Source organism: Lampetra planeri, chromosome 70, assembly GCF_965212315.1.
Source record: "Lampetra planeri chromosome 70, kcLamPlan1.2.h2, whole genome shotgun sequence".
Lineage (NCBI taxonomy): Eukaryota > Metazoa > Chordata > Hyperoartia > Petromyzontiformes > Petromyzontidae > Lampetra > Lampetra planeri.
The window spans coordinates 136,995-162,538 of NC_136175.1; the positions used below are offsets into that span (position 1 = coordinate 136,995).

A 25,544-nucleotide genomic window follows, 5' to 3' on the forward strand; every position below is an offset into this window, starting at 1 on the left:
GTGTGTTTTGGGTCATTGTCATGCTGGAATACCCATCCACGACCCATTTTCAATGCCCTGGCTGAGGGAAGGAGGTTCTCACCCAAGATTTGACGGTACATGGCCCCGTCCATCATCCCTTTGATGGGTTGAAGTTGTCCTGTCCCCTTAGCAGAAAAACGCCCCCAAAGTATAATGTTTCCACCTCCATGTTTGATGGTGGGGATGGTGTTCTTGGGGTCATAGGCAGCATTCCTCCTCCAAACACGGCGAGTTGAGTTGATGCCAAAGAAGCTCCATTTTGGTTTCATCTGACCACACCACTTTCACCCAGTTGTTCTCTGAATCATTCAGATTTTCATTGGCAAACTTCAGACAGGCATGTTTATGAGCTTTCTGGAGCAGGGGGACCTTGCGGGCGCTACATGATTTCAGTCCTTCACGGCGTAGTGTGTTACCAACTGTTTTCTTGGTGACTATGGTCCCAGTTGCCTTGAGACCATTGACAAGATCCTCCCGTGTAGTTCTGGGCTGATTCCTCACCGTTCTCATGATCATTGCAACTCCACGAGGCGAGATCTTGCATGGAGCCCCAGGCTGAGGGAGATTGACAGTTCTTTTGTTTTTCTTACATTTGCGAATAATCGCACCAACTGTTGTCACCTTCTCACCAAGCTGCTTGGCGATGGTCTTGTAGCCCATTCCAGTCTTGTGTAGGTCTACAATCTTGTCCCTGACATCCTTGGAGAGCTCTTTGGTCTTGGCCATGGTGGAGAGTTTGGAATCTGATTGATTGCTTGCTTCTGTGAACAGGTGTCTTTTATACAGGTAGCAAGCTGAGATTAGGAGCACTCCCTTTAAGAGTGTGCTCATAATCTCAGCTTGTTACCTGTATAAAAGACACCTGGGAGCCAGAAATCTTTCTGATTGAGAGGGGTTAAATACTTATTTCCCTCATTAAAATGCAAATCAATTTATAACATTTTTGACATGCGTTTTTCTGGATTTTGTTGTTATTCTGTCTCTCACTGTTCAAATAAACCTACCATTAAAATTATAGACTTATCATTTCTTTGTCAGTGGGCAAACGCACAAAATCAGCAGGGAATTAAATATTTTTTTTCTCACTATGTATGCTGATGCTCTGGTGATTGCTTTTCACTCAGGGGAGGAGTTGGAGGCACTGCTGCTGAACCTGGAGCTTGCCACTAAGAGGTGGGGCCTTACCATTAGCCCCACCAAAACTAAGCACCTGCCTGGGTATTTTGTACCATCGGACAATCCACCCCCACTACTCACAGTTGGTGATGCGGCAGTTGTGGAGACATTGGAGACATTTCCATACCTGTGTAGGGGTGTTAGAGAGAGAGCCCGTTATGCATGGCAGCCTATGGTAAACAAACACAGTAGGCGGGGCTACATGTGTGCACAAGCAGGTGCCCTCTGCGACGTCCGCGCCAGACACCCTGGGGGGTCGATTCGGTCGTTATGATCCCCCGGGGCCCCACCCCTCAGGGAGGGGTTGGGTATAAAAGGGGAATGTATCGAAGGGCTCGGGAGTGATGTTTAGCTAAAGAAGAGGAGGCGGAAGACGTCTGAGATAGAGCCCTGGACTCCCCCTGGTACGCCGTCCTTATCAGGACCGCGCAGGCTCGAGCCAGTGGCGTGGTACCAGAGCCAGAGCCAGTGCTGGTCTGGACTCTGGGTACCGGGCCCGACTGACCAGTGTCGGGCCAAGATAGCCTCCCCTAGCCCATTAGTGGAGGACTCAGAGGCAGGCTAGGGTTAGCTAGAGAGGTGTGTCCTCAGATAGACGGGTGAGGGGGCCGATACCCCCTCAAATGTGTATGTCACAACGTTGGTGTTAAATAAACAAGTGTGCCTCCAACTCCGGTGTGAACGAGTCGTGAGCGTTACTACATCTGGCGTCAGAAGTGAAACAAAGTACGAACATGGATACACGCCGGACGACTCGAGTCGGGGTACCAGAGGCAGAAGACACCACTGCAGTCGGAGGGCCCGAGACGGCTGAAGATGCCATCGACCAGCCGGGGCTGGGCGCATCCACGCCACAGCAGCTGGAGGAAGGGGAGCCGTCGATGGAGGGGCTGAGGGAGGCGCACGCGAAGCTGACCGAGCTGCTGTACGCCGCAGCCGCCATGCTCGACACCATCACGCAGCTGGGGGCTGCGGGACCGCCACGGGGCAACGGCAGCCGACGATCACAGCGCCTTCCCGCCATTTCCACGGAGCAACATTTTGAAACTCCCGCCATCGCTGCAGCTGCTGTTGAGGGCGTGGCCGCTCTAAGCATCGCGTCCAACGGCGGGAGTACAGTACCTGCCGCGTCACCACCAACGGGCGGAACGTCACCACGGGTGCGACCGGCGATGCCATCGCTGGTTCGTGCCGACGCTGAGTTGAGTGAGGCGGACGAGGGAGTGCGTTCTTCCTCTGCAGCCGCTGCCTTACATCAGCGGCTACCTCCACTCAAGGAATTTGTGGGCGAGGATGGCGACTGGGGCGGCTTCCAGCGGCGCTTCCTCGCTCACCAGGAGATGGCACAGTGGACAGACGCCGAGGCTCTCCGCGCGCTGCCAGCACTTCTCGACAGCGACGCCCTCGCCACTCTAACATCGGCTTCGAAGGAGAGGCGCTCCACGCTGCGGAAGGCAATGCAGGTGCTGTCGGCGGTATATGGTCCACCATCGGACTGTCGCCAACTCTTTTACGATCGCCAGCGGGGGACGAAGGAGTCGCCCCTGGCGTACCGCACAAGCCTCCTGGCACTGGCGAAGGAGGCCTTTCCACGAATGGATGACGAGGGTGTCGACGCCATGGTGACAGAGAAGATACTTTTGCTGGCGGACGACTTAGACATCGTCATTGTCGCACAGGACGATGCAGAGATGTGCTCCCTCCAAGCGGCCCGTCTTCTCCACGCAAACCTGTCCTCTCAACGACGGAAGGCCAGCAAGGCGGCGAGCGGGCGTGCCGTCGCTGCAGACACCCTCCCGGCGGAAGAGGTTTGCGCCATCGACCATCAACGGCAGCATGGAGCGGGAGTACGGGAGGACCGGGCCGGTTCAAGCCGTCTACAACATCCATCGTCGTCACCAGCGCTTCCACGCTGTTACAACTGCGGCATCCGGGGCCACGTCGCCTCGGGGTGCCGCTCTCCTGGGCAGCGCAGGACGACACCTCAACGGGACGCCGGCCCTCGTCACAAGCTCCACCATCATAATCCGGCGAGTCGCGGCACCCCTCACGTTTGGCCCACGCACACGCCCGTCGCACACTTAAACACCGCAGCGAAGGGGGGGCCAATATCGCGTACCATGGCACCAACACGCACCGCTCTGGGTACTCAGATTGAACCCAGCCAGTGGTCCGTGTTGGCCCATCGGGTTGTAGCCGCGTCGTCAGGGTCGTCGGCCGTTGTGGGTCACATCGATGGGGTCGAGGTGCGCATCCTGGTCGATACAGGAGCATCGGCGACCATTATTTCGGAGTTGATTTATAACATTCTCCCTGCCCAAAGCCGTCCTTTGATGCCTGTTAACGTGCCATTCTTTGCTGCTAACGGGGGTTCACTTGGCATCATCGGACAAATTCGAGCCCAAATTTGTGTCGGGGATATTAAATTATCTGGGCCGATTTTTGTTTCCTCCTCGCTGGCGGTTCCGTGCCTGCTGGGGACGGATTTCCTGGCCAAAATGCCGATTAGGATATTAATCGACCAGGGATGCATTGAGCTCCCATCGGGCCGACGCATGGCGTTTTTGCCATCCCCCGCTACGAGCCGGACGGCGTTCGCGACGGTGCCGGCGTTCGTAGATAGAACGGTGCGCGTTCCTCCGGGGGCGCAAATGTTAATTCCTTTGAGACTTCGGCGGCCCTTCGCTAAGGGCATTGGGGCTCAAGGGGTTTTGCTGGGACCGTCTAGGGCCGGGGTCAGTGGACCTAATTTACTCCCGGCCCAGACCATAGTGAGAGGGGATGGAGAACCCTTCATCGCGGTCCTCAATGTGGGCTCGCAGACGGTGGTGGTCCCACAGGGGACCGTGCTTGCTCACGCAACGCCGGTGCCCTGTGAGGAACCCGTCGCGAGTCATGTCGGCGCTGCCCCTGCACCGCGACCACATTCAGACAGCGATGAAGGGTGGCTCGAGGCGCTTTGCGCGGGATCGACGGACCTGTCAAATTTAGAGCGCCAACGTCTTAAGACACTACTGAGGGAATTTTCCGACGTTTTCAGTCGGGATAAATACGATTTGGGCTGCACTCATCTGCTGCGTCACCATATTGATACGGGTGACAGCGCGCCAATACGCCTAAATCCTTTTCGGTTGAGTCCCGCCGAAAAGGACCATGTCAAATCGGCTGTTGATGACATGCTAGCCGCCGACATAATTTCTCCCTCCAACAGCCCTTGGGGAGCGCCGATCGTCCTGGTTAAGAAGCAGGACGGTTCGTTGCGGTTTTGCGTTGACTTTCGGCGCCTTAATAAAATTACGGTTGCCGACGCATACCCGCTCCCACGGATGGACGAATCGCTTGACGCCTTGGCGGGAGCGCGATTCTTCTCCACATTGGACTTACTTTCGGGATTCTGGCAGCTTCCTCTGGACGATGATTCAAAGCCTAAAACTGCTTTCCGTACTCCGCACGGCCTGTTTCAATTCAACCGGTTGCCGATGGGCTTACACTCAGCGCCGGCAACTTTCCAGCGGTTGATGGAATTGGTTTTGGCTGGATTGCAATGGGAGTCGTGCCTGATTTATTTGGATGACGTCATTGTCTTTGGCAAAACTTTTGAGGAACATCTCCAGAGGTTGCGGGCGGTTTTCCTAAAGATGCGGGCTGCTAATTTGAAATTTAAGCCCCAAAAATGCCATTTGTTACGCGAGTCGGTGCGTTATTTGGGGCACATCGTGGGGCGCTCAGGTATTTCTACCGATCCCGCCAAAACGCAGTGTGTAAGCTCCTGGCCGACTCCCACCTCAGTGGGAGAGGTTAGGAGTTTTATTGGGTTTGCGTCGTATTATAGACGCTTCGTCGCTAATTTTGCGACTATCGCCAAACCCCTACATGCTTTAACATCTAAAGGGGTTCGGTTTTGCTGGGGTCAGGAGGAGGAGGCTGCTTTTTGCTCCCTTCGGGATGCTTTGGTAAACGCTCCTCCCCTGATTTACCCTGATTTTTCAAAACCGTTCTTGCTCGACACCGATGCGAGCAACACGGGTATTGGGGGCGTGCTCTCCCAGGTGGTTGACGGCGTGGAACATGTGGTTGCGTACGGCAGTCGGGTGTTGTCTCCAGCGGAGCAACGATATTGTGTCACCCGTAGGGAACTGTTGGCAATTGTCCATTTCATCCAACAGTATCGCCCATATCTGTACGGTCGGCGTTTCACCGTCCGCACAGATCATGCGGCACTGCAGTACGCCCTGAGGGTTCAACAGCCATCGGGACAATTGTCCCGATGGTTGGAGGTCCTCCAGGATTACGATTTCCAAACCACATACCGTAAGGGCGTTCGCCACACCAACGCGGACGCTCTGTCACGCTTGCCAACCGCCTCCGAGTGTGCATGCCTCCTGGGGTCTGGACGTTGCAGGCCTCCAGGGGACACATCGCTACCTGTCTTGGCGGCCGCCAACGACGACGATGCAGTGGTTCCTAATTCGATCGAACAACAGGGCAAAGATTCCCTGTTGGGGTTGCCCGTCATTGAATGGGGGCGCCTCCAGATGGAGGATGTCTCCCTCCTCGGGTGGCGACGTCGCGTTGGCGGTGCGGCGGGGGGAAAAAGAGGTGGTTCCGACGCATGGGAAATGTGCCAAGGTCTGCTGATGCATTGGGACGGGAAGTCACGCCGACATCGGCTGGTGGTCCCTACTGGGTTGCGGGGTAGGGTGGTATGGGCCGCTCATGAGCGCCTCCTACACCTGGGGACCCAAAAGACTCTCGCCTTGTTGCAACTTGATTTTTATTGGCCTGGCATGACGAGGGATGTTGGGGATTTGTTGGGATCATGCCCTCAATGTGCACAACGCAAACCGCCGGCACGGGAGTCTAACCCGCCTTTGCAATCGATCAAAGTGTCCAGGATAAACGAGCTGGTCGCTCTGGACATTTTGGGACCATTCCCCGCCACCCCCAGGGGGAATAGATATTTGTTGACTGGTGTCGAGTATTTTACACGCTGGCCTATGGCCTGGCCTCTGGCCAACCAGTCGGCAGCAGCCATCGTGGAGGCCTTTGTTCAGGGTTATGTCCTGGACAAAGGTGCTCCGGAGAGGTTGCTGACCGACCAGGGCAGAAATTTTTCCGGTAAACTACTCAGACAAGTCTGCGATCTCCTGGGCACAAAGAAAATTCGGACCTCCCCATATCACCCACAAACTGACGGGATGGTCGAACGTTTGCATCGCACCATCTCGTCCATGTTATCACAACAAGTTTCGGACTCGCAAACGGATTGGGACCTACAAATTCAGGGGGTCTTGGCGGCGTACCGGATGGCACCCCATGCAGCTACGGGGTTTTCTCCCTTTTACCTCATGTACGGCCGAGAACCAGACCCGCCTGTTCGTGCCCAGTTGCGGATCCCCGTGCCGCAGGCAAAAACTAATCTGGCTGACCATGTTAAATTTAATCTGGACAAATTGACCGAGGCACGGGATGCTGCAATGCAAAACTCTGACCTCCGTCAGAAGGCGAATGAGCGCCTCAGATTGAGTCGAGCGCACATACTGCAGTGGAAGCCGGGGGACAAGGCATGGTTGCACTGCCCCCAGGTGCCACTGGCAACCTCCTCTAAACTGGTGCGGCCGTGGCGGGGCCCTGTGGAAGTGGTGGAGGTGTTACGTCCGCAGTGCGTGCGCATAAAGTGGGGGAAGCGGAGATGGTTCGTGCACCCCTCTAGGTTGAAACCCTTCGCAGCGGTACACAATCCCACTTCACACGCGCGTGGCCAAACGTGTGGGGGGTCGGCCGACTCGCTGGGTCCGTCTCCGTCGCTCTCACCTAATGCCTTGCCGGCTGTGCCACCTTCAGGAGCATCGGGAGTGACGGGCTCACGCCCGATCACCCCTCCTGCGGATACCGAGGGTCACGCGGAGTCGGATGAATGCTCACCCCAAGACGGACAGTCGCCACCTGATGGTCCGCCACGCGGGGTTACCCCGTGCGAGGGGCCCGCTGCAAGGACGCGCGCTAAAATGCGCAAACTGTTGTGAGGCCGGAAAATGTGTACATAGCTGTTGTGTTTATTGGGTGTTGTGTGGGTGGTGTGTTCCCCGCTCCTCGGATGTACGTATGTTGGGTTCACCGTGTGTTGTGTGTGCGTGGTGGGTTCCCTGCTGATTGTATATAGGCTGTTTTTTTTTACGGAATTCGTATTTATTCGGGGGGGGGGTGCGTCGGGTTGTTTCTCATCTTGTTGTTGCGTTCTTGTTCTGGTTCCTGTTATTGTTCAAAAATAGTGAGGCACACGCGCGGTCAGGGGGTGAAGGCACCTTTATTGTCAAATTTTTGTATGTTGGCAGCCGGGACGGCTGCATGCTATGCGGGGGGGAGTGATGTAGGGGTGTTAGAGAGAGAGCCCGTTATGCATGGCAGCCTATGGTAAACAAACACAGTAGGCGGGGCTACATGTGTGCACAAGCAGGTGCCCTCTGCGACGTCCGCGCCAGACACCCTGGGGGGTCGATTCGGTCGTTATGATCCCCCGGGGCCCCACCCCTCAGGGAGGGGTTGGGTATAAAAGGGGAATGTATCGAAGGGCTCGGGAGTGATGTTTAGCTAAAGAAGAGGAGGCGGAAGACGTCTGAGATAGAGCCCTGGACTCCCCCTGGTACGCCGTCCTTATCAGGACCGCGCAGGCTCGAGCCAGTGGCGTGGTACCAGAGCCAGAGCCAGTGCTGGTCTGGACTCTGGGTACCGGGCCCGACTGACCAGTGTCGGGCCAAGATAGCCTCCCCTAGCCCATTAGTGGAGGACTCAGAGGCAGGCTAGGGTTAGCTAGAGAGGTGTGTCCTCAGATAGACGGGTGAGGGGGCCGATACCCCCTCAAATGTGTATGTCACAACGTTGGTGTTAAATAAACAAGTGTGCCTCCAACTCCGGTGTGAACGAGTCGTGAGCGTTACTACACCTGGCCAGTGTGCTCATGACCGGCTCCGGTTTAACGGCAGAGGTCTCACTGCAAATCAGTCGGGCGCCATTATCTTTTCATCGGTTGCGTTATGCTGTGTGGAAGCTACCTGGTCTCTTGCTCCGCATGAAGCTCTAGGTCTTCTCGGCCACGGTAATTCCCTCCCTTTTACGCTTGCGAAACGTGCACCCCCCTAATGGAACATCTTCGCTGGTTATAAACATTTTGGCTGGCCTACTAACGATCCATCCTGGGTTTAACCATATGTGTGTGTGTGTGTGTGCGTGCGTTTAAGTTCATGTGTTTCTACGTGTGTGGGTCGATGTCTGTGTGTAAGTGCACGTGTGTGTCTGCCTTTTTCGCCCGGGCAACGCCGGGTACTTACCGCTAGTATCTAATAAGCGAGCGCCATCGCCTGCATAATTGAGGGGTTACACTTTATATACTGTCAGACAGTCCATGCCTTATCAGTGGTGGGGTTCTATCTGGGGGAAAGGTTAAATGGGCGGAGCTAGCATAAAAGCCTCTGGAACATTCTTGAAGGTTTCTAGAGGGGCGTGGCCAGAGGCGGGACTTAACCTCGGAAAAGGGACTATAAGCAAGGGGTAGCGGAAGGTTCGGGGTCGGTGGTTGAAGATCGAAGAGGAGCTCCCCGTCGCTGTTGCCCCGCCATCTCCACCAGCCACTTGGCGGCTTGACCTCCAGTCACTCAGCCGCTTCCCAGTGTGCCGCCAGCCAGCGGTGCGCTGGAGAGCGGGGTGAGCGCCACGTGGCACGGGGCAGCGTAGTCACGCCAAAAAAGGAACGACGGCATCCGCGTAACGAGAGGAGTCGTGGTTGTGAAGAACCTTTAATAAATAAAGTTCTGCCGTGTCGGAGCCACTTATTACATATATATGCATTTTACCAAAAAATTATATTAAGTGTGATATTGTCTATTTTGAATATAGCTCGTTGTAGACTACAGTTCCCTGCATACTGACATTTGAAAACCAGATGACAAAGCGAAGTAGAAAACAATACTAGATGTTTTGATCAGATGGGCGTGAAAAGAATCCGAGCTGAGATTAGTCTTGTGAAGCCGTAGTCTATTTTTCCTCCCAGGAATTGACCCAATTCATGTAGTAGAGTGGGGACACCTTAATGGCAGGTCAAAGAGTAAATAACCCTTGCACGTGTAGTAGGTTCCAGGAGATTTGGACGACGTAGTTGGAGGCACACTTATTTATTAACCACAATGTACATAACAGGCTGATGTACAACACTCGAAGGGGTATCGGCCCCTTCACCCGTCTAACTGGGGGATCGCACAACTATGTCACGCTAGCCTACTCCTAGGTCCTCCACTACAGGGCTAGGGGAGGCTAGCTAACCCAGCTCTGGTTAAGCTGGGATTACGGCACCCTGAGTCCCCAGACCGGCTCTTACAAGAGCATCGGCTCTGGGCTCTTGGGGCCACGCCACTGGCTTGCCCTGGTCGGTCCTGAGAAGGACAGCGATCCAGGGGAGTCCCAGGGCCTATATAGCCGGTCTTCTTGCTTCGCTGGTCAAGGCTGAACACTGAACCCCGAGCCCTCTGGCTCACCACCTTATATAGCAACTCCCCCACTGAGGGGTGGGGCCGTGGGGGATCCCAGCGCCGTGTTAGCCCCCCAGACTAAACGGTGCGGACGTGGATGTAAGCACCTCTCGGCGTACGGGCATAACCACGCCCAGTGTGTTTGTTTGCCCTCCGTAACACCTCTACACACGGACAAGGAGTTATCCAGGGAAATTTCTGAGAAATTTACGAGAGAAAGTTCTGGACGGGGTCTGGCATCAGCACCTCCAAAGGACAGCAGAACAGGCTGCGAAAGAGAGGACCCATAGCAAAACATAAACCCCTGCCCACCCGAGGGCAAAAAGACAAGAATGCACCTTGTTTCAACCTACCAGAGGGCAAAGTAAAAAATGTCCCTTGCCGTTTTGACTGTCTGAATTAACAAAGCCTGGTGTTTGGAAAATTGAAAGGTTCAAAAAGACAACCACCACATGAATAATCTTAAACATTGTGGTACTACATGGTATTACAGGGAGGAACAATGTTCCACACTGCCCACCAGGGATTATTTGGCTGTCTGTCTGACTGTCTGTCGTGCATAAATAAATATATAATACACACAGCTCTTTGATTGGTGGAGACCTTACAAACAGCTCTTTGATTGGTGGAGACCTACTGCCGGGTACGGAGAGGGGAGGTGCCTAAGGGAGGAGGGTCAGGGGAGGGGCCTAAGTAAGGGGGGAGTCAGGTAAACAGCTCTTTGATTGGTGGAGACCTACTGCCGGGTACGGAGAGGGGAGGGGCCTAAGGAAGGGGGGAGTCAGGAGAGGGGCCTGAGGGGGGGGGGGTTAAGGGGAGGGGCCTGAGGGGGGGGTCAGCGGAGGGGCCTGAGGGAGGGAGGGTCAGGGGAGGGGCCTAAGGATATGGGGGGGGGGGGTGCTCAGGGGAGGGGCCTAACAGAAGGGGGGGTTAGGGGAGGGGCCTAAGGGAAGGGGGGTCAGGGGAGGAGCCTGAGGATATGGGGGGTGGGTGATCAGGGGAGGGGCCTAAGGGAAAGGGGGTCAGGAGAGGGGCCTAAGGGAGGGGGGGGGGGCGATAGTTAAGGGGGCTGTCTGCCTGGCTACCTAAAGTCAAGTTATCTTTTATACATACAGGTAGGAACAACAGGTTCCACACTGCCCACCAGGGATTATTTGTCTGTCGTGCACGAATGCGCTGTCCAACCAAGTTCCTACCTGCCCACTCCGAAGGAACGTGTTCTAATAATAGGATATATTGTTACATTCCAACAGCAGGTTTTGAATATGCATCATTTGCATGTCCTTTTTCATAATCACTTATGACAGTCTGGGTTAAGCATGTGAAATTTGACAATAATAGAATTATGGAAGACCATGTTTAAGTATTGAACCACCACTGTGTTGATTGTGAGTGGGAACTCGATCTCGGCTAACTAGATTCAATAGGTCAAACCAATTAAAACATGGTTACAGAAACACCACATCTAGAGGTCAATGTTCATGAGTTGACAAACATCACACGGGGGAAATTAAGTGGGTCTGTGTTCACATACATTTTTGGATGACCTGGAGGAAGAGCGTATGATACGGGTTATGACATCAGGTGAAAGGATGTCTCCACAGCCAAAACCAGGGATGAACTAAGGCTGACCAAATGGATGCACCACATGTGCAATGGTGGGAGGAGCTTCGGCCATTAATGTGAAACCAGGTGTTATACCTTAACTACAAAAGGAAGAAACATGCAAAAAGTTCTTCATCCTGGACAGGGCCACGTGAAATAGTTGCAAAGATTCCGCAGTCGTCTACCAATTAAAACCGGTGCTTAGGTTGACAGTGGAGGAGTTACCAGCCCCTCACACCCATCCAGAGCCCCCTTTGGCCACTGTGCTGGTGTAATAAACGACTGGACCACGATGTCTGGCTCAGTGTCCTTTATTCGGTTCGTGCTGTACACCCACACGGCTGTCTTTACTCTGTAGCTTCTCCACGGTGCTGACTCCAATGTCGGCCCGATCCACAACAGCAGCTCCGCTGCTGTTTCTCTCACACAGCTCCCCTTGGCTGTACTCGCTGCAACTCTTCTCCCTCCGCACTCTGACAGCCTCTTGCTGTCTCTCTCTCTCTCTCCGCAGCTCCTCCTGGCAGCCACACCGCTGCCTCTAACATGCAGCCCTCTCTCTCTCTCTCTCCGCAGCTCCTCCTGGCAGCCACACCGCTGCCTCTAACACGCAGCCCTTCTGGCTGTCTCCTCTGCAGCTGCACACCACTCCGCAGCTTCCTCTTATCTTCGGGGTTGGCTCCCGATGGCCGTCGGCGCCCCCCCTCTCCACACTCGCCCGCGTGGCCTCACTCTTTTCCGCTCACACCCCGACTGCCTTCCCCTTCCGGTTTACCCGCTTAAGGACCCGAACCTTCCCCCCACGTCACATGACTCCACCCCCCGTGACGTCACATCCGGAAGGTCGCTTACGCCCGCATTACACCACCCTCCCCCGTAGAAAAATCCCAGCCGACCTCGGCTGACCAATAGCAAATCGTAATGCGGCGAACCGAGCTTCCCCCCCTAAAGGACACTAAGCATACAATGTAACAGCAAGAACAACAACAACAACGCAATTAACATCAACGAACGTACAAAAAGCATGCAATAAATACAACTGTAAGAAAAAAATAACAAGACAACAACAATCAACGAAACGTAAGCGATTTGGAACGTGTGCGGGTCGCCGGCCCGTCCCGGACGGTCGGCGGCCCACTCGCAGAACGGGAACGCGATGAAAGTCGAGGAATGACAGGGGGTAATCCCCCTGTCGCAGCTGGAAGTCCACCGCCGTCCCGTGTCTCTAAAGAGTTAGTCTTGGGCTTGTCCTGTGACCGTGCCCGCAGCTGGGTCGGAAGGGCTGCAGGGCTCGAAGGTCCCGCAGACCTGGCAGGCGTCCTCCGAGCAGGGCCCCTCGTCCCCCGCAATGTCACGGCCGGCCTGTCTGGAACAGGTACGACAGGCGCTCTAGCAAGATCAATGGACGCAGGCAGGGGAGAGTCAGCAGCAACAGACCCCGGCACAAATCTTCGGTAATACGAGGCAAATCCCAAAAACCGCCGAACATCCCCCACGGTGGCCGGAGTCGGCCAATCCCGGACGCACGCCGTCTTTTCCGGATCCGTGGACACTCCCTCAGCGCTCACAATGTGCCCCAAATAGCGGACGGACCGTTGCAGTAGGTGACATTTCTTTGGTTTGAATTTCAATTTGGCAGAACGCATCCTCGTGAACACTGTCTCCAGCCGCGTCAAATGTTCATCGAATGTGCGGCTGAAGACAATGATATCGTCCAAATATATAAGACATGTCTCCCACTGCAACCCCGTCAAAACGAGCTCCATCAATCTTTGAAATGTAGCAGGGGCCGCATTCAATCCCATCGGGAGACAGTTGAATTGAAATAACCCCTGCGGCGTACGGAATGCGGTTTTCTCCCGTGAGGACTCGTCAAGGGGAAGCTGCCAAAATCCCGAAGAGAGGTCCAGTGTGGAAAAGAACTTAGCCCCCGACAATGCGTCGAGGGAGTCATCCATACGCGGCAGGGGGTACGCATCTGCCACCGATATCTTATTCAATTTGCGGAAATCAACACAAAATCGCAATTTGCCATCCTTCTTCTTAACCAAGACGACTGGAGCGCCCCATGGGCTGTTAGATGGCGATATAATGTCCGCAGCCAACATGTCTTCCACTGCCCCCCGTACGTGTTCTCGCTCCGCAGGACTCATCCGATGCGAATTTAATCGAATAGGGGCAGCATCGCCCGTCTCAATGTGATGGTAAAGCAACGAAGTGCGGCCCAAATCCAAATCATCGGAGCTGAACACATCGGAATATGTCAACAACAATTTACGCAGCGCACCACGTTGCTCCATGGACAGGGAAGAATTTTCGTCACATAAATGAGCAACCCAACGATCATCCGAACTCCTTGGCTCGGAAACCCCAGCAACAACTCCCCGGCTATGTGGACAATCATGGGTCGCAAACGCCGTAGTGGCATGTGCCACAACCGTACCGGCCGGGACACGGACGTTTTCTCCCCCCGCATTAAGCACCTGTAAAAACGGTAATTGATCCGGCCGGACGATGGTCTGTGCCCCCACTAACGCCAACCCGGTTGTTATCGTGGCGGACGGTGACAACAAGACCCCTACTGCTCCTAGCCGATCAGGCAGGGGCTTCCGATACCGCAAGGGTATAAGCATCTGTGTACCAGGTGGGATGTCCACAGATGCGACGGACAGCGCCTGCACTTGTACGGCCGAAGCAGGTCGCCCCCAGGGCGACGGCAGAAACGAGATTTGACGGCCCCCCGGCAGTTCAATACAATTCTCATTGATTTTGATCAAAATGGGCATCTTAGCCAAAAAATCGGTGCCTAACAAACAAGGAACCGCCAAAGATCTCGATATCAACACAACACCCGAGGCCGACACATCCCCAATAGATATCTTAGCATCCACCTGACCCACGATACCCATGCTACCCCCGTTCGCAGCGACGCACGACCCATAAACCGGACGCACAGCCCCCGGCGGAATGCCCAACAGATGGAAAATGACATCCGATATAATAGTCGCAGACGCCCCCGAGTCGACCAAAATGCGCACGTCCACACCTTGTATGGACCCCGGTACAGTGGACGAACCCGTAGCGGCCGCGACAACTCTCCGTGCCAATTTGCGCCACTGCGTAACTGAATGACAAGGCCCCGTCGATGGCCTTTCTTTAACAACAACAATAGGATCGCGCAACACAGGTGGTGGGTGAGGTGGAAAGCCTTGCCGAGTGTCTGGTGCGTGCCGACATGCCTGTTTGGGAGGATCTTTAGCCGACTTGACCGGTGCCGAGGCCTCCTGCTGCGGCGGAGCCGGGAAGCGGGCCCAGCAGTCTCTGGCGTAGTGGCCCCTACGCCCGCAGCGGAAACATTCGGCCTCGTTGCGCCGAAGCGCAGGCCTCGCCTCCTGACGGCCCGTTCTGGTAGCGCCGCGCGCGGTCTCGGCCCGCCGCGTCCCGTCCATGGAGCGGAGGCGGCCGTCAGTTGTTGAGGGCCCCGGTCATCCGGAACATAGACAGCCTGCGCAGGGTTCCACCCCAGCGCATCCTCTTCTTTGACGGGCCCCCCCGTCCACGCCGTCACTTGTTTCCAGCGACGGAGGTTGAATTGCGCATCGAGACACTTAGCAGCCGTCCGGGAAGTTAGCTTCTCATGCCCACACACAGGCATGGGGATCCCTAGATCCCGAGACAGCTCCAACATTTTCCCTAATATGAGAGGCTCGAGCAGGTCCTGTGGCGTCTCAGGATAAGCTGCCATGGCCAGCTCCAGCACCGCACCCCTGAACGCCACGGGCGACTCCTCTGGTGCTCGTTGTCGTTGAGCGAATCGCCGATGCGCATCATCTGGTGGCTCATAAGCATCGGCCATTTCTTGAAAAACACCACATAAAGTTGCCTTCTTATCGGTCGTTATGGAACGGAAGAATCGGACAGATTCGTCGTCCAGGAGAGTCGGCAACACCTCCAAAGCCTCCGCATCAGTCCATCTTGCTGTGCGTACCGCCGCCAAGAAGCGGCAGGCGAACGCGCTCCAGTCCCCACCGACGGAAAATTCTTTAACCGTTGTAAGGTGGCGACTCCGACTCCTCTTCCCGCCGTCTTCCAATGGTGGTGGTTGTGATGGCAAATTCAAAATGGCGTCGGCCCGCGGCGTGGCCAAGATGGCGGTTTGGCGCCACGGAGCGCGCAAAATGGCGGCCTCTTGCCTCGTGGGCAATGGCGGCGGCAGGACTGGCAACATGGCGGCCCGCGGAGCACCACTTGCATCATCCATCGTCCCTGGCGCGACGAGATGGCATAGATGCGCCAGGACGTCCTTAAGTGCCTCCAGTTGTACCGCCATCGCTTGCCATCGTTGATCCGCGTCTGATGATGTCGACGGACCCGCCACCGCGCCAACATCCTCCACTCCCGTTCCCGTGGTCGCCTCAGCCGGGCTCTCCTCCACCACCCCAACAGGATCCGTGGTTGGAGGGAGTTCGTCGTCGTCGGACGAAGAAGCCGATGCAGGCGCCGGATTAACTTTCTTCCTCACTTGTTTCGACATGCCGTTGCACTTCCGACACCAGTGTAATAAACGACTGGACCACGATGTCTGGCTCAGTGTCCTTTATTCGGTTCGTGCTGTACACCCACACGGCTGTCTTTACTCTGTAGCTTCTCCACGGTGCTGACTCCAATGTCGGCCCGATCCACAACAGCAGCTCCGCTGCTGTTTCTCTCACACAGCTCCCCTTGGCTGTACTCGCTGCAACTCTTCTCCCTCCGCACTCTGACAGCCTCTTGCTGTCTCTCTCTCTCTCTCCGCAGCTCCTCCTGGCAGCCACACCGCTGCCTCTAACATGCAGCCCTCTCTCTCTCTCTCTCCGCAGCTCCTCCTGGCAGCCACACCGCTGCCTCTAACACGCAGCCCTTCTGGCTGTCTCCTCTGCAGCTGCACACCACTCCGCAGCTTCCTCTTATCTTCGGGGTTGGCTCCCGATGGCCGTCGGCGCCCCCCCTCTCCACACTCGCCCGCGTGGCCTCACTCTTTTCCGCTCACACCCCGACTGCCTTCCCCTTCCGGTTTACCCGCTTAAGGACCCGAACCTTCCCCCCACGTCACATGACTCCACCCCCCGTGACGTCACATCCGGAAGGTCGCTTACGCCCGCATTACACTGGTTACAAATGCCATGAGGGGAATGGCCAATTGAAATTGGTCCTCCCACCAAGGCATTGCTCATCAAAGTGTTATCGTCCGGCACCAAGGAGGGGAGGTAGGGGGGGTTCATATTATTTGGTTCTTTCGGTAAAGTCACGTCGATAGAAAAATAAGAATAAAAATAAATGAATACAAATTAAAATGATAAAATAAAAATTATAAAAAACAACCATTAATGTAAACTGTAGCCTGGTTCTTCATCGGAGTGAGTGTACTGGCAGTCTATAATGTTGACTGTAGCCTGGTTATTAAGTTTTGTGAGTACTGGTAGTCTATAGTGTAGACTGTAGTAATGGTTATTAAGCTGGGTGAGTGTACTGGCAGTCTATAATGTAGACTGTAGCCTGGTTCTTAACCTGAGTGAGCGTACTGGGAGTCTATAATGTAGACTTATTCTTGGTTAGTTTAACACATAGGTTTTGGCGACCAATATTAGTCATAATAAACGCTTTTGGGTTAGATCATGTTATTTCTAAATGTGTCGTAACCCTCCACCACCCGACACGGCCAATCAGCAAAAAAGTCACGTTGACAAAAGACAAATAGTTCACCACCTTAACCCACCGGTGTGTTAACGAGTGAATCCACAACATTTACAATTTTTGAGTACGACGTTTCACTGGTAATTACATCCACATCATCGGGCAATTCGCCAGAATGGTGAAGCCCTCACTTGCTCCCGGCCTTAAATCGAGCAGCAGGGTGACGTCATCATTTAACTCCTTCACGTGTGGTGATTTGAGGCGGGGGGGGGGGGGTATTGTAATTATATAATAGATTGGTAATCAGTCAATTGCTATGATTAGTAATGGGTTGTAGATTAGTAATTAGTTGTAATGTGTTATATTGTACTTATATTCTACGTAGTAATCGGTTAATTAATGTGTTTCCCCTATAAGGAATTGTAATATGTATTATTTAATAATACGCTTCCAGGCCGCACAAAGCCTGTAGTCAGAGCGATTAAAGTTATTTCTTTTTCTCTCAATTTCAATGGATTCTCTAATTAGTCTTTGCCAGTAATAATGTAATGTTAGGATATATCCGGGTTGCTGATGGATCACACCTCGTTACGATGATTGGCTCTACCGGTCCTGTTCCATAGCCAATGGGGGGAAGTCTAGGGGCGTGGCCCTGACGTAATGAGAACGTGACATCTGTAAGTAGAGGATTGGATCTGCAGGCTTTAGCCACAGCCAATGGGGGGACGAGTCAGGGGCGCGGTCCTGGGAACGTACGATGGAGTCTAGAAGATTCCATAGAGGTTAACCAGGATTGGTGGAAATGTACCACGTGACCCAGGTATTAAAAGGGGTGGAGACGGACAACACGTGGTCAGATCTGGAACGAACGGAGGGTGAGGCCACGCTGGAGCAGGGTCCAGGCTGCCACGTGGCCACGCGTGTCTCTTTCTCTCACGCTGACTGTCAGCAGCGTGAAGGAGTGTTGTGAACGAAAGACAAATAAAGACCGGTTTCCAGAAGTCGCTTCCACGACCTTTATTACAATAATTAGTTTTGCACAACACTTCAACGTTATCAAAATCTTCTTGGTTCTTTCGGTAAAGTCACGTAGAATGGAATGAATGACTCTGTCTTCTCGACAGACCTGTTCTTCACCTGAGGACGGTTGCTTGCATTTAGGCCGAAACGTCGTGAGAATTATTATGTTTTATTTTATTATTTCCATTCTACGTGACTTTACCGAAAGAACCAAGAAGATGAATCCCTGCAGTCACGAAAGCTTTAAATCGAAAGCTATCAGAATCAGTTGAGTGTCCTTGTTGGCAAGCATGTTCTGCCACTGCTGACAGTTGTTTGAGATAATTTATTATTTTTTTGGTGTTCTTTTAGTCTTATGCTGAAGTTACGTCCCGTCTGTCCAATATAGCATCTGCCACATAAACAATCCGATATACACCTTCTGTTGATAATTTAGGTAATTCGTCTTTAGTGCAAGATACTAGTTTTTGAATTTTGTGTACTGTACCAAATCTTATCGTAATGTTTTGCTTTTGCAAAACACGGGCTCATTTGTCAGTTACTCCTGAGATATATGGAATTTTTTTTATTGTTTTAACAATCTGATCGCTCTTCTTGGTTCTTTCGGTAAAGTTACGTAGAATAGAAATAATAAAATAATAAAAATAAAACATAATAAAATAATTTTCACGACGTTTCAGCCACAACGCAAGCAGCCGTCCTCAGGTGGAGAACAGGTCTGTCGAGAAGAAGGGTCTGAATGGCACGCCCGGGCTTGGAGCGACTATTTAAGCTGGGATGGAGGGGCGAAGAGCGTCTTGACAAAATAATTTGCATATCAAGAGGAATTTAGCATATTTATGGGAAATGCAGATATGCGATTAGTACTACTTGTGAAATGCGTAGGAGGTTTGGCGAGTGGTTTAAAGTCATTATGCCCGTGCATTATGCAGGATTAGCAGCATCAAAGGGAGGGGATAGGGGTATCATTAATAAAGGGAAGGAATGTTAATAGTATGTAGCTGCAGTAACTAAACCACCACGTAAAACAACTAAAGTATAAACTACATAGTATCATCAGTATACTAAATATACTCTCCAATAAGCTGAGCTACTAACAGTAAGTAATACATTACAATTCTATGTCGCAAAAAATATAATATGCTTCCAGTTAAACTTTATTCTCTTATATCACATGAGTCTATACCGTACTATATACTGCCATAGACAAACCCAACATTAAATTATATACTGTATTGCTATAAACCATGATGAATCCCTGCAGTCACGAAAGCTTTAAATCGAAATTTGATCGCTTTCAGCAGTGTTGCTTTGCGATCGTGATTTGGCATTCAGTGCTCTGTTAGTTTGAGCATTATTATAGCCATTCTGTCGTAGTGCTTCTTTAACATGTTTACCATCTGACACTTTTAGCCCGATGAATGAGCATCTTGATAAGAAGATTTCTGAGCTGGGTGATGATGTGAATCTGCATTCAGATAGGTATCAGTGTGCATTCGCTTTCTGTAAACGCTGTGTGTTATTTTACCATTTAGGCCATGTCCAAGCAAAATATCAACCTCCATTTCCATGGTGAACTGGATGGCCGGTTTTTGTGCATTGAGATGATTTCGAAAATCAGTACGTGTGTAATAAAGGTCGTGTCTTTATTTTACAACTCTCCTTCACGCTGCTGACAGACAGCGTTAGAGGGATAGAGAGAGAGATGCGCGGCCACGTGGCAGCCTGGACCCTGCTCCAGCGTGGCCTCACCCTCCGTTCGTTTCAGATCTGACCACGTGTTGTTCGTCTCCACCCCTTTTTAATACCCGGGTCACGTGGTACCTTTCCACCAAACCTGGTTAACCTCTATGGAATCTTCTAGACTCCATCATACGTTCCCAGGACCGCGCCCCTGACTCGTCCCCCCATTGGCTGTGGCTAAAGCCAGCAGAACCAATCCTCTACTGACAGATGTCACCTTCCCATTACGTCAGGGCCACGCCCCTAGACTTTCCCCCCATTGGCTATGGGCCAGGACCGGCAGAGCCAATCATCGTAACGAGGTGTGATCCATCAGCAACCCGGATATATCCTCACATTACATCATCCCCCCCCCCCCCCCCCCGTGTAAAAAGTCAGCCGTCTCGGCTGGGAAAAGAGTGACAGCCTGAATCCCTTTGAATAACATCTTAGGGCGTCCATGACGCATTAACAAGGTAAGGGGGAGTAGGCGTCAACGCGCAGAGAAATTAAAACATTAAAACAACAGACATACATTAGGGCACCCCTGTAGCGTAGCAACACCAGGGTGACAGACCGCAAGGATAACAGTATTAGCGAAATGGGAGAGACTTCGACCGCGTATGCGACGCCAAACCCTCTCCTCGCCTCGCGCGTGGTTGCATCGCCGACTGTTCAGCAGGAGTTGGTTGCCGTGGAGAAGAATAATTTTTGGTTTCCGTTGTATCTGGGACAGGCCCCATTGGAGATGGAACGTCCGGGGTCTCTTCGTCCTTCAAAACCTGTGCGTCTGCGGGGGGTAGAACACAGCCCCGCTGGGGATCAATTGGCGAGGCAAGTGGCACATTCGGCATGCCAGACCCCGGCAGGTCAACAAGTGGCGATGAAGGGCCAGCACGCGGGTCAATATAGGGCTTGAGCCGCGACGAATGGACATACCAACGACGTTGGCCGTACTGGATGCGAACACTCTGGGGATTCTGAATGTCCACCAGCCTCACAGGTCCCCGCCAAGGCTTGTTAAGTTTAGGGGACTTACCCACTGGCACCTGAGGGCAATGGAGCCATGCCATATCGCCCACCAACCAAGACATGTCAGTTCGCGATCGACGCGCATACCTCTCGTTCCTTGCCTGCGTACGGGCCGTCGCACATCTGGCGGCCTCTCGCGCCTCCATAACCCGTTTAAGCGAGTCCCGCACGTGGTCAGGCAAGGAAGGGGACGGTTGTTTCCCCGCTGCACCAAGTTGCACATCAATCGGGGGTACATTCTCACAGCTTAACAACCCTTCATACACTTGTCATTGCATATCAAGGAGCACCGTATGTTCAATTAGTGTAGGAAATTCATTCGTTTTATTAATTAGAGTGAAGTAATGTGCAAGTTAAATGTTTTTGCCTTTGCTAGAGCACACTGGTTAAGATTCTCCTCATCTTTTGCGGAATGCTTCTCATAATCCCCGCTAGGATCCAAATATTTTGTTCTCGGCTTTCATAAACTTTGCATTCAATTGTTAATTTCAGAAGTTACAATACGCATATCTAGCAACATACCTCAGCTAATCTGGCCGTCGTACTTAAGCCTCATTGCATAATTGTACGCTTCCGTTGGAATATCTCCCTGCATAATTCCGTTAATTGCGTTAATTCGCACATTTTCACCAAGTAATAACATTATACTGGTGATTTCAGGTTTTCCTTGGATGTATAGTTATATTCGATCAATTAAAATGATTGCATTTGCTGTCATGAACTTAGAATAATCATCTGAATGGTTTAGCTTGTAAGCATTACAACATATTGCAATAAATGCAACCATCAGTTTTCAGTCTATAGCAGACTTTATCCCTGGTGTGTATGTACACTGCTGTGTGTATCTACACTGCTGTGCATAGTACAATGCTGTAAACTCATTTGTGTATGTACACTCGAATAATTTTGATTATGTTGAAGTTCTGTGGCAAGATAATCTGTCGAAATTGAGAGAAATAAAAATAATGTTAACCTTTCGGATAGCTACAGGCTTAGTGCTGCTTGGAAGCGAGTCAACAAAAAATATGCCCTTTAAATACATGCCTATACAGGTCACCATTCGCCAATTGGGAATAGCTGTGAGCAGACAAAAACAGGTACTATTTAAGTGCACGCAAACGGCAGAAGGTACAAAAAGCATGGGCATACACAATGTACATGCATAATGTGCATGCATAATGTACATGTAAAATGTTTATGCTTGATGTGCACGCAAAAAATGTACGTTTAATTGTATATGAATACCTCGATTGGTGATGGATACCCAATGTGCCCCCTCCGACCTTCGCTCGTGAAGGGCTCACAAGTGACGCCATCACATCTATCCCTCCATTTAACTGACAAAACAGGATTTCTCAACATATCAGGCTGTCGCATGATGTTGCTAGTTGTAATTATTGGAGAAACGTCGTACTCAGATTGTAAATATTGTAGATTTACTCTCCAACACACCGGTATGTCAAACTATTAACGAATTGGCATGTTCTATTTGGGTGACATACCTTAATCATTGCCTGTTAAGTGATCTAACCCAAAAAAGCTGTATAATGGATTTTGTTCGCGAGAGCCTATGTGTTAAAAATTTACACGCGCGTTTGTATATGCATTCGTGTGTACGTTCAAGTATGTTTGAATATGTATTAAAATCGTGTTAATTCGCACATTCTTGCGTGTGTTTGTGGAACGCAATCCTTGTGTACGTACACTGCCGGGTATTTACAATCGTGTGTGTATGTACACTACTGTGCATGTCTGTATGTTCAAGTTCATTTATTAGGTATAGCCCTGTGAGCCATTCGGCTCTTGAATCGGGCGCAACCGCAACAAACAAAAAACAAAAATATGAACAAAAACATCTTAAAGTGAATATGTGACTGAGTGCAAACAGAAAATCCAAGAAAAGACAGCAAAATATTGTAGACAAAACACCGTACACCAACGCTGTGTGCAAAAATCCCAGTGGGATGCAAGTCAACAACCAACAACAACCACAAGACAACTTAGATTAAGGCCATCAGTCTAACTCTGTACTACAACAAACAAACATGGCTAAACCAATACACTTTTCGAATTCAGCAAAATAAAGTCATGAAAGCAATGAAACAGTGATAATAGGAACTGTGACGGAATTTTGACAATAAATGGCATAAACAACGTACTACCAGAACCCTGCAGCCATAGCTGGCTGCATGAGTCACTCCACAACAGCACTGCTCTATATGTACACGCGTGTGTGTATATACACTGCTCTGTTTAAGCACATTCCTGTGTGTATGTGTAGTGGTTCAACTCGGAGGCAGTAATGCTTGGAGGCACTTCTTTTATTATACTGACAATCTCCCTCCACACACCATTCAGTCGCGCTTAGGCTATACACACCCTAGCCTATACACAACAGCTTCGAGATACGTGGTTGGACGTTTTAGTGACTGGGTACTTAGGCAGTAGTCGGCTAAAGGCACTTCTCGCAAAATATTCCCCAAGGAAGTGTGTATTTGCGCCGCGAATAGATACGGAGCATCGGTGTGGTGTCTGTAATTTGTGTATGCAGCGACTGCGTGGGGGAACGCGCTGCGAGAGTGGACGCCGAGCCGTGGCACAGGCGCGCGGTGAGGTCATCGCTCGCAGGTGGGGAGCGCGAGCGTGCTGCTGGAGGCTGCGTTAGCCACTTCCGTGCCCTGGTTTAGGAGGTCGCTCTCCTATCTTACAGTTACATGCTAATTTATCACTTTAACATCACTCGCCCCGACCACTTCTTTATAACCCTTGAGCTACACACATTTCAAACCTCTTAAAACATTCTGCCTCAGCAGCAGACCATGCTTTCCCACCAAATGATGGACGCTTGTGTTGCGCCCGAAACGTCGTGATTTATTTTATTTTATACCTACGTGACTTTATCGAAATAAACAAAGAGAATATATACAGCATAGGTGGGACAAAGTCATTGTTATGCAAGTCCAAGTCGAGTCGCAAGTCATCAAATTCATGACTCGAGTCTGACTCGAGTCCAAGTCACATGACTCGAGTCCACACCTCTGATATACAGTATATAATACAACATCTACCACACGAAACAAATCGTAACGCTAGAGGCTATTAATCGTTACAATTATATTAAATTATAACGTGTACATTACAGTTAGATTACGAAATATGTTACAATGATTATATCAGTGATTTTAAGTAAATCCCCTAGCTAGTGTAACTGAATCCCTCCACTGATGTTCACCTTCGGTGGATGCAAAGGCAACGACCATTTCTCGCCTCCATGCTCTCAATACCCCTTCAAATTTTTTTAGAAGAGCCCCTCCCTATCGTTTGGTATTTCCTTTCCACGAGTAAATTCCTATGAAAAAATACGGCATGGGCTCTTTATGTTCACTCTGAAGCAGACAACGAAACGTATTGTACGTTCATACACCTGCAGCAATAACCAGGATCAAACCGACAACCTCCTCAACACCCTGACGCCCGTGAAGGTTTATGTTTCTGAAAGTGCAAATGGCTTGAAGGGATTCTCGCGCGTGTATTTTCTTGTAACTATTAGCAAATTAACAGGATGCACGAAATTATGAAGAGAGATGCACATTTTTATTCAAACGGAAGCGTACAATTATGCAGTGAAATGTAAATACGTATTAATGTATAAGTGCAATGGCCAGATTAGGTAAGCTATGTTGCTAGATATGCGGATTGTAAATGTAAACATTTCAATTGAATGCAAAGTTCATGATAGGCCAAGTCGAGAACAAAGGATTTGGATGCAAGAGGGGAGTTATAAGGGGATTTAAATCAGACCTCAAGACCATTTGGAGAGGATTTTACTGCGGATAGACGCTTGACTCCTCGCTCTACAGATTAGCCTTCTCCTGCGAGACCCAGCCTGGCGAGCACGATTGCGTGACGACTGGTTGTCGACATTGATTCGGGAGAGTTCGTGGCGATCTCTTTAGACAGGTTACAGGGACATCGATAAGCTCTGCATCACCAAGTAAGTGTCTATGTTAGTGGATCAACTTGTAATCGCGTGTGTAGTCCGACTTAAGGGACGTTAATTTGTTTTGGTTAGAAGTGACTTCGTTTGGCGTTTGGGAAAACACATCACACACCGCCAGACATCCACGCAGCTGAGAGGACCCGCGACTTTTACTCTGCTCTGAAGAATCATGGAGCGACACGCACACACCGGCGAGAAGCCATTCAATTGCTCTGTGTGTGGGAAGGCATTATCACGGAAATCACATCTTCACCGTCACCAGAAAACACACACGGGCGAGAAGCCATTCAATTCCTCGGTTTGTGGGAAGGCATTTGCACGGAAATCAAGTCTTCACCGTCACCAGAAAACACATTCGAGCAAGAAGCCATTCAATTGCTCTGTGTGTGGTAAGACATTTGCACGGAAATCAAATCTTCACACTGTGTTTGTGAAAAACTAAGATTCGTCTGTGGATGCCATTGGGTTATTCTTCTTCACACACTGGTAACTCACGAAAAACTAGGGGTCGCTTGTGTTCGCATATTTCAGGATTATAACAATTGTATACTTCGATAGATCCTTGGTTTCGTCTGGTAGTTGGTTTATTGGGGCGGTGAAATGTGTGGTGTGTATGGTAGTAGTGTTGTCACGTTCTCAAAGCTACTAACGTGGGTGTTCTGTCTTGTTTAGGATTTGTGGTCCTATCGGATTACTTGTTGACGTGGTGTGATGCGCAGCGGTTGTGAGCTCACATTTTGACAAATTTTACTTGTGTTATTATTTAATAATAATAA

At 51.3% G+C, this 25,544-nt stretch overlaps 1 long non-coding RNA gene across 3 annotated transcripts in view; it reads left to right on the forward strand.

The window, feature by feature from the left end:
- Positions 1–22,427, forward strand: part of LOC144737492 (uncharacterized) — a 29,720-nt gene extending 7,293 nt beyond the window's left edge. The window contains exons 3-4 of one of the 3 annotated variants that reach the window (XR_013589000.1): positions 1,146–1,239; positions 20,473–22,427. This is a non-coding gene — a long non-coding RNA (uncharacterized LOC144737492). Of the gene's footprint in view, positions 1–1,145; positions 8,199–20,472 lie in introns of those variants that run through there. The other 2 variants (XR_013588999.1, XR_013588998.1) reach the window with 2 other exon arrangements.
- Positions 22,428–25,544: the final 3,117 nt, after the last annotated feature.